This window comes from Gopherus evgoodei, chromosome 8 (genome assembly GCF_007399415.2).
Source record: "Gopherus evgoodei ecotype Sinaloan lineage chromosome 8, rGopEvg1_v1.p, whole genome shotgun sequence".
NCBI lineage: Eukaryota > Metazoa > Chordata > Testudines > Testudinidae > Gopherus > Gopherus evgoodei.
The window spans coordinates 96,992,242-96,999,004 of record NC_044329.1 but is presented as its reverse complement, the minus strand read 5'-3'; the positions used below and the strand labels follow the sequence as shown (position 1 = coordinate 96,999,004).

At 40.9% G+C, this 6,763-nt stretch overlaps 1 long non-coding RNA gene across 1 annotated transcript; it reads right to left on the bottom strand.

The window, feature by feature from the left end:
* Positions 1–1,369: 1,369 nt before the first annotated feature.
* On the bottom strand, positions 1,370–6,077 carry LOC115656824. The gene is made up of 3 exons (XR_004001757.1): positions 5,831–6,077; positions 3,901–3,987; positions 1,370–3,396 (listed from the first exon to the last, which is right to left on the bottom strand). It is a non-coding gene; the product is annotated as an uncharacterized LOC115656824 (long non-coding RNA).
* Positions 6,078–6,763: the final 686 nt, after the last annotated feature.

The window sequence follows — 6,763 nt, the reverse complement described above, 5'->3', positions numbered from 1 at the left end:
GTTCTGTGTTTTGGTCATTTGGGGTCTGGCATGGCATGGGTCCCTGCTGAGGATATTATGGAGGTAGGAACAGGACCCCTGCCCTGTCAGCTTGTAGGGCACTTTGTGGGGAAGGAGGAAGGATCCCTGCTATGACAGCCCCAAATACAATTCATTCCTCCCACAAACACAGATCATGCTGGTTCTGTCCCCCACCACATACACGATCAATGCCACTAGCCCTGCAATTAATAAGCCCCCACAATTAATAGTGGCTGCTCCCTCCATCCCCCGCCTCAACACTAAGGGGAGCTGCTGGAAAGGAGTGGGGGGCCCGGAAGTGCTGCAACAGCAAGAGCATGCCACCCCCTGCCACACCTATTTGGGACACAATGCCGTGGGGCAAGAACGCGGAACTGGCTCCAGTGCTGAATGTATCCTATTCAACAGTGCAATTGAGAACTCTGTGCACAGGCCTGGCCCCTCTGGAAATCAGACCAGTTAAGTGCCTAATTTTGGAACTCGTGTTGCAAAAGTTGGTCATGTTCGGATCAATTTTCTGGACTCTCAGAGTCATTCCCAGGAGTTGCTGACTTCAGTTAGTATGGCTCTCGGAAGACTTGCTAAGGTCCAGTAGCTTCTAGTTTATTCCTAATTTTGGAGAAAGCTGATTGATATGGTTCTTTTCACTTTTCCTCTGCTCAAGCTCATGTGTGAGAATTGGTTTAAAATTAGTGATGAGAAAATCGCAAATGTTTCAAAGCTTTGGCTGGAGAAATCACCCCCAAATGTTAATGTTGAAGGGCTAATCCCAGAGCCAGTGTAATCAGAAGTTGCTGATTTTTTTTTCAGAACTAGGCTGGAAATTGGGAAAGAAAAGGACTTTTTGTTGAGATTTTCCTGTACTTCCTATTTCTGGGCTAGAAAGCTGCATGAACAGCCTTTTTCACTCTCACAATGACATCTGTTGACCCAAATGCTTACTGTAACAAAAGAGCGTAGCCACTTATTATTAGAGGGCAATCATTAGATATGATGCCATCAAATTAACTCTTATTTTGCATGTGTGTGATCTCAGGACTAAGAGTTCTCTTCCTAATACCTCTGCGATGTTACAAGAACATATTTCATAGGTGCTAACTTTAGACTTCTTCCCTGTTGAATTATTATTACTTGGATTATCAACAAAATGTGAGGAGGGAAATTGATGAAAACTAGTCTTATTCATACATCTTAACACAAACTATGGGTTATGTACAGGTAACACCAGGACCGGCTCCAGGTTTTTTGCCCCCCAAGCAAAAAAATAAAATAAAATAAAATAATAAATAAATTTAAAAAAGGGGGCTGGAGTGCCGCTGCCAAAGCAAAAAACAAACAAAAAAGCCGGAGTGCTGCCCCTTGGAAAGTGCCGCCCCAAGCACATGCTTGGAACACTGGTGCCTTGAGCCAGCCCTGGGTAACACACAGGATTATGAACAGGGTATGTCAGCAATGTATGGGATAAAATATAAGAGAATACACACACAATACAATGTTGTTATGATACATATAATGATGTTAGAGGTGTTTTCTTTGTTTTTAAGAACTATTCTATTACAATACTTATCAGTCTTAAGATTTAAGGAAAGATCTTACCAAAAGCCACCCTTCAGAGGCTCATTTCCTCCTTTGATCTCAAGAGATAACAAATAAACTACAAATCCCCGGTCTGGAATTCTTTTTTTTTCTTCTCCTCCACCAGTGAATCTGAGCAACCATCAACACAACTTTCAGTGTTAGATACTCAAGCCAGAGTAAACACACAACCTTCCAGTGTGGCCTCCAACTGCCAAGTTAGGGGGCAACCACATCCGTCCAGTGTGGTTTCCAACCCTTGAAACTAGAGCCAGTGTAAACACACTGTCTTTCAGCTTGCCTTCCAATCCATAACTGATTCTGGATCAGAGGTGGAGACATCAAAGAAAACGATCTGTTAGAAGGTTCATCGCCAAGTTGCCATACAGACACTATTAAATTCTGTGACCCCCCTGCAGACCATTCTCATGAAATCTCAAAAATTCTTTTCCTAGTTGGAACTAAGAAATGCCAAAATCCTTACAAGAAAAAATATTGTATTCCTCTAGAAGACCATAGCTTGAGTGATTGAGAACTTCACTGTAAAAATATTCTACTATGTGTAATGAAAGGGTGCACTACAGAAATTGGGGGGTGGAGGGGACAGCTGACCTTTTTTTTTTTTTAGCCTTTTGGGTTCCATTCAAATTCTGTGTGAAGATTCTTATTTTAACTATTTTCCGCCAAACTCCCCCCCACACATACGCGCACACAATTTCCTTAAAAATGTTATAGAAGGCACTTGGAGAAAAGCTGTGGGGTGGGGTTCAGTCACTTTTTGCTGAGATGGAAAGTACAAAATTGATAGAGAAAGGAATTATATTTTCCAGCTTTTAAAAGAGGGCAAGAGCATTGCAAACAATTGAGATTAAATAGAAAATTAAACTATAACAGAGTACTTGACAGCCTCTCTTCTGCATTGATCAGAATGTGCTGCACAAGCTAAAAGAGGGGGCACAAGGGTAATCTTTGCTCTGTTGTTTGTTTTTAATATGATCATGTTTTTGGCTCCTAACTACATCTAACTCCTGAATAAATGCTGCTTGTATCACTCAGAAACACACCTCATTATCTCATGTTAAATGTTCAGCTGCTAGAAAACCAACTGTGGTGGATAGTATGCCATGAATTTCAGAGGCATACAGGAAAGATTTAAGATCAGGATATATTTGCAATTAATGACAATACTGTCTGCTAATCCATTATTATGCCTCTTATCTTGTTCTTAGTCAAATATTTTGTCACTTCACCTTTACAGCAGATCTGCATTGGGGGCTACATTTTACACAACGGGTTTAGCTATTATTGCTCTACTGTTTATCTCAAATGTGCTAATTTGTGCGTATTTGGCAAAATAGTCTAATAAAACATCTAAAAAGAGATGGAGATCAATGGCCATTTTTTAAGGTTTCCTCACATGGAAAATGGAGGCTGGTTTGAAAGCCATAGTGCTTAATTTGGGGCAGAGGGGAGTTAAGTTTTAGTTCTCTGAGTCTTGTTTTCAGGAACTGAAAAGCTAGGTCCAGGTTTCAATGCATCACTCTTGAAGCATTGAACAAAATTATTCTTTGTTCTTCAGTGAAACTTATCTGCAGAGGAGCTGCATTACTTCCTGTGAAATACAGCCTTGCAGATGTGCTTTGCTAGGAGTCACTCTGCTTCTGCTTCCTTTGGTCGAGTCGTCAAGAATAGGCACTTTGTGCTGGAGTGAAAATGATGCTGTGTTGCCTGTTCCCAGCTGAGATCGAGCCCTTCTCACCAAACGGCCATGATTTTCCGCTAGTTATTCTGTTTGTTTATCTGCAGAGAAATGGAGTATCACTCACTCAAACGAAAGCCTCACCCATTCAGATCTTGGAACAACAGGCAGCAGATTCTCAAGCAAGTGCAATTTGAACTAATAATATAGATACATTAAACAAGAAAATATGTAAGGGAACTTGTCAAGGGCTGTTGGGACTGTGAATGTGCTATGCAATAATTAAATAGTTTAGCTCAGAAAAGCCTGAGATTAGGGTTGAGGTGGGAGCTTGTCCCATTTTTAAGAAGCCAGAAAATATGACAATTAATTGCAGAAAATTAAGGCTTTAAGTGGTTAGGTTATATAAACCAGAATAGAAATTGATTTCATAGTGGTGCTTTGCATACTCAAAGAATCGCTAAGTGCTTTATGGTTTAAACACTTGTAGTACAGTAATTGTATGGTTAAATGAATCAGCTGTAATGCTCTGAGCAATAGTTCACTGGGTCTTTGAAATCAGATTGGGCTAAAATTTTGCCCTCGTGCATCAATGTTTCACTTACCGTCACTTTTAAGGTCATGGCAATGTTGTGCTAGGTGCTGTACAAACAGAAGAAGACAAAAAGTTCCTCTCCCAAAGAATTAACAGTCTACGAAAATAAGCAACATACAGAGGGTGGTTGAGAAGGAGACAGTCTGCTACGTACACGTGTTCCTATACTTTATGTAATTACAAAACATTCAGTTAAATAAAACTGAATTACTCCAATTGCCAGTAAGCATTGTCCCATTTCTTCCAGAGGTTATGGCAGAAGTGACTCTAGAGGAGAAGAAAGGGTAATGAGTCATCATAAATTCAGGGCAATATGTGAATGTAGAATGGGAGTGGGAGAGGTAAGGAAATGAGATGATCCAAACAGTAATTAGTTCTCTGTCCTCCTCTCTAAGTATGATCAGGACCTCTGGCAGTTCTGCATCCTGCCCTTGGTTTCACCACAGGCTGCTACTATTGAGTGTGCTGTCTAATTTTCCTTCATTCTGGTTCCTTATGCCAAGGTCAGGCTCCTTGGGGAGGGGGTTCCAGATTGGTGGCCCAGCTTGTTGAGAAGGCTTCTGTTTTCTTATGTTTGTTCCTGGGTTACAGCAAGCCTACTGCCTTCTGTTCACAGTTATTATGAAAACCTCATGAACAATGGTGGCCTGTGACGGAATATGTGCCTGTCCTGTTGAGGGCTTTTTATGCTGAGCATTAATGCAGGATTAAAGAATTTTGGGGCCCTATGTGCTATGGCAATTGGGGTGCCTCCCACACTTTCCTTAACCCTGGGGGAGAGAGAAGTCAGGTGCTGACCCTGGGAGTTGGGAGGCCCGGGGGAGGGGGTTGGAGGGTGAGTCTGTTTCTCACTCAACTCGCAGCAATGCCTGTCCTATGGGGCTGGCCTGACTCCCTGCTCCACGAAGCCATTGGTTCTCACTGCAGCATGCAGGCAGAGGCTTCCCACTGTTCTGCCCTGCCATCTTCCTGGCCCTGGATTGTTTTGCTACTGTATGGTTTTGGATTTGTTTCTCCTCCTCCCAGTAGTCGGGGGCCCCACTGAAATGGAGGCCCTGTGGAAGTGCACCTTGGTTAATCTGGGCCTGCTATGCTAGGTCACAAACTAGCAGTATTTCAGACTAGTCTAAGTGGCATGCTGTTCCTAAAAATCAAGTGAGATATGTACTTCACTGATTAAGATGCCACAAATTTCTGCATTTTCTACTACATAAAATTACAATGCATGCCAGCCAGGCATTATACGTGCAACACTGACTATAGTTAAACTGCTTGTAAAAAAGTTTTGGACAAAGTTTTGTGTATACACTGGCAAGTTGTAGCTAACTTCTGTGGTCAGTGTTCTCAATTTTTCAGAAATATTTTCCTTAGCCTTCAGAGGAAATCTGGCAATTTTCAGACAAAATGAATTTCCCAAACCAAAGTTATAGGGGAGCTAAAGTACAACTTCATAATAGAAGCTGATTGCAACTATTATGCAGAATTATGAAAGAAAATAATACAAAAATACAGGCACAGGGTTGTAACCGTGCCTTTGTGGGTCACAACTTAGGATGCCAAATTCAGGACAAACTGCTGAGAAATAGGGCAAATGCACCCCAAGACTGGTGGCTAATTCCCCAAACCAACAAAAGTAAACATTTGTCTCACCACACTGGCTAACAAGAAGTCATAAAAGCAGTTTTCTTAGGCATACCAGTCCTTGTATCACCACCAAAAACACTGGATATAAAGATGAGTGGTTCTTTAAAACCAGTCTGTTCAAATAAAAGGTTCTTCTGATCCCAAAGGACCAGCCACACACCCAGGTCAATATATAACTCAGATTTCACCCCAAAATCACACTGTTGCCAGTACTTTAGTATCTAAAATCTAAAGGTTTATTCATAAAAAGAAAGAAAGGTGAGAGTTTAAATTGGTTAAAGGAATCAAATACATACAATAATTGCAAAGTTCTTGTTTCAGGCTTGTAGCAGTGATGGAATAAACTGCTGGCTTAATAAGTCTCTGGTTCCTTCCAAATCCTTGGTAGGTCCTCAGTCCATCAGTTAGAATGCTCCTACTAATGTAAATTCGTAGTCCAGAGGTTTGAGCAGAAAAGAGGCAAAATGGAAGTGTTTCCAGGGCCTTTTATATCTTCTGCCATGTGGAGGGAACCCTATTGGTCTTACTGTGGAAAAGCACAGTAACAAGATGGTGGTTGAAGTCACATGGGCAAATCACATGTCCATGCATAATTTTGCTTAGTCACAGCAGAAAATCATTATCTATACCCCAGACAATACGTTTGCAAGACAGTCCATTCAGTGTAGATGGGTGTCGCCCATTGTCAGTTAAGTGTTCCTGGAGCCACTTAATTTGAATAGTCCTTCCAAGATATGCAAGCTAACTACCTTGTGGGCATTACCCAGGAGCAAACATTTTGAAATCAAAGTATAGAGCCAATATTCATAACTTCAAATACAAATCCGATACATGCATATGGATAGCATAACCATAACCAGCAAATCAGAACCTTTTCATAGACATCTTACATAACACATTTTGTACAAGATTTGTTGCAAATATGTAACAGCGGTTGCAACAATGATCTGCATGGTCATATTTTAATCAGATAACGTCACAAGCATACAAATGTATAATATATTAAAGACTGTATCATATAATGCACAGAATAGGAGAGTTGAGGATGTGCTTTTATAACTTAGGTATCTTTTTACTTTTGTGTGATGAATTGCACAACATTAATGTTAATATTGGACTATTGTAGGTGGGACTGGTAGCCTATTATTAAGTTTGCCTGACACTTCCCATTATAAGACACTAGTTTCTTGTGCTTTTAACTTTGCTAAACTTTAAGTGTTTGGCCTGAA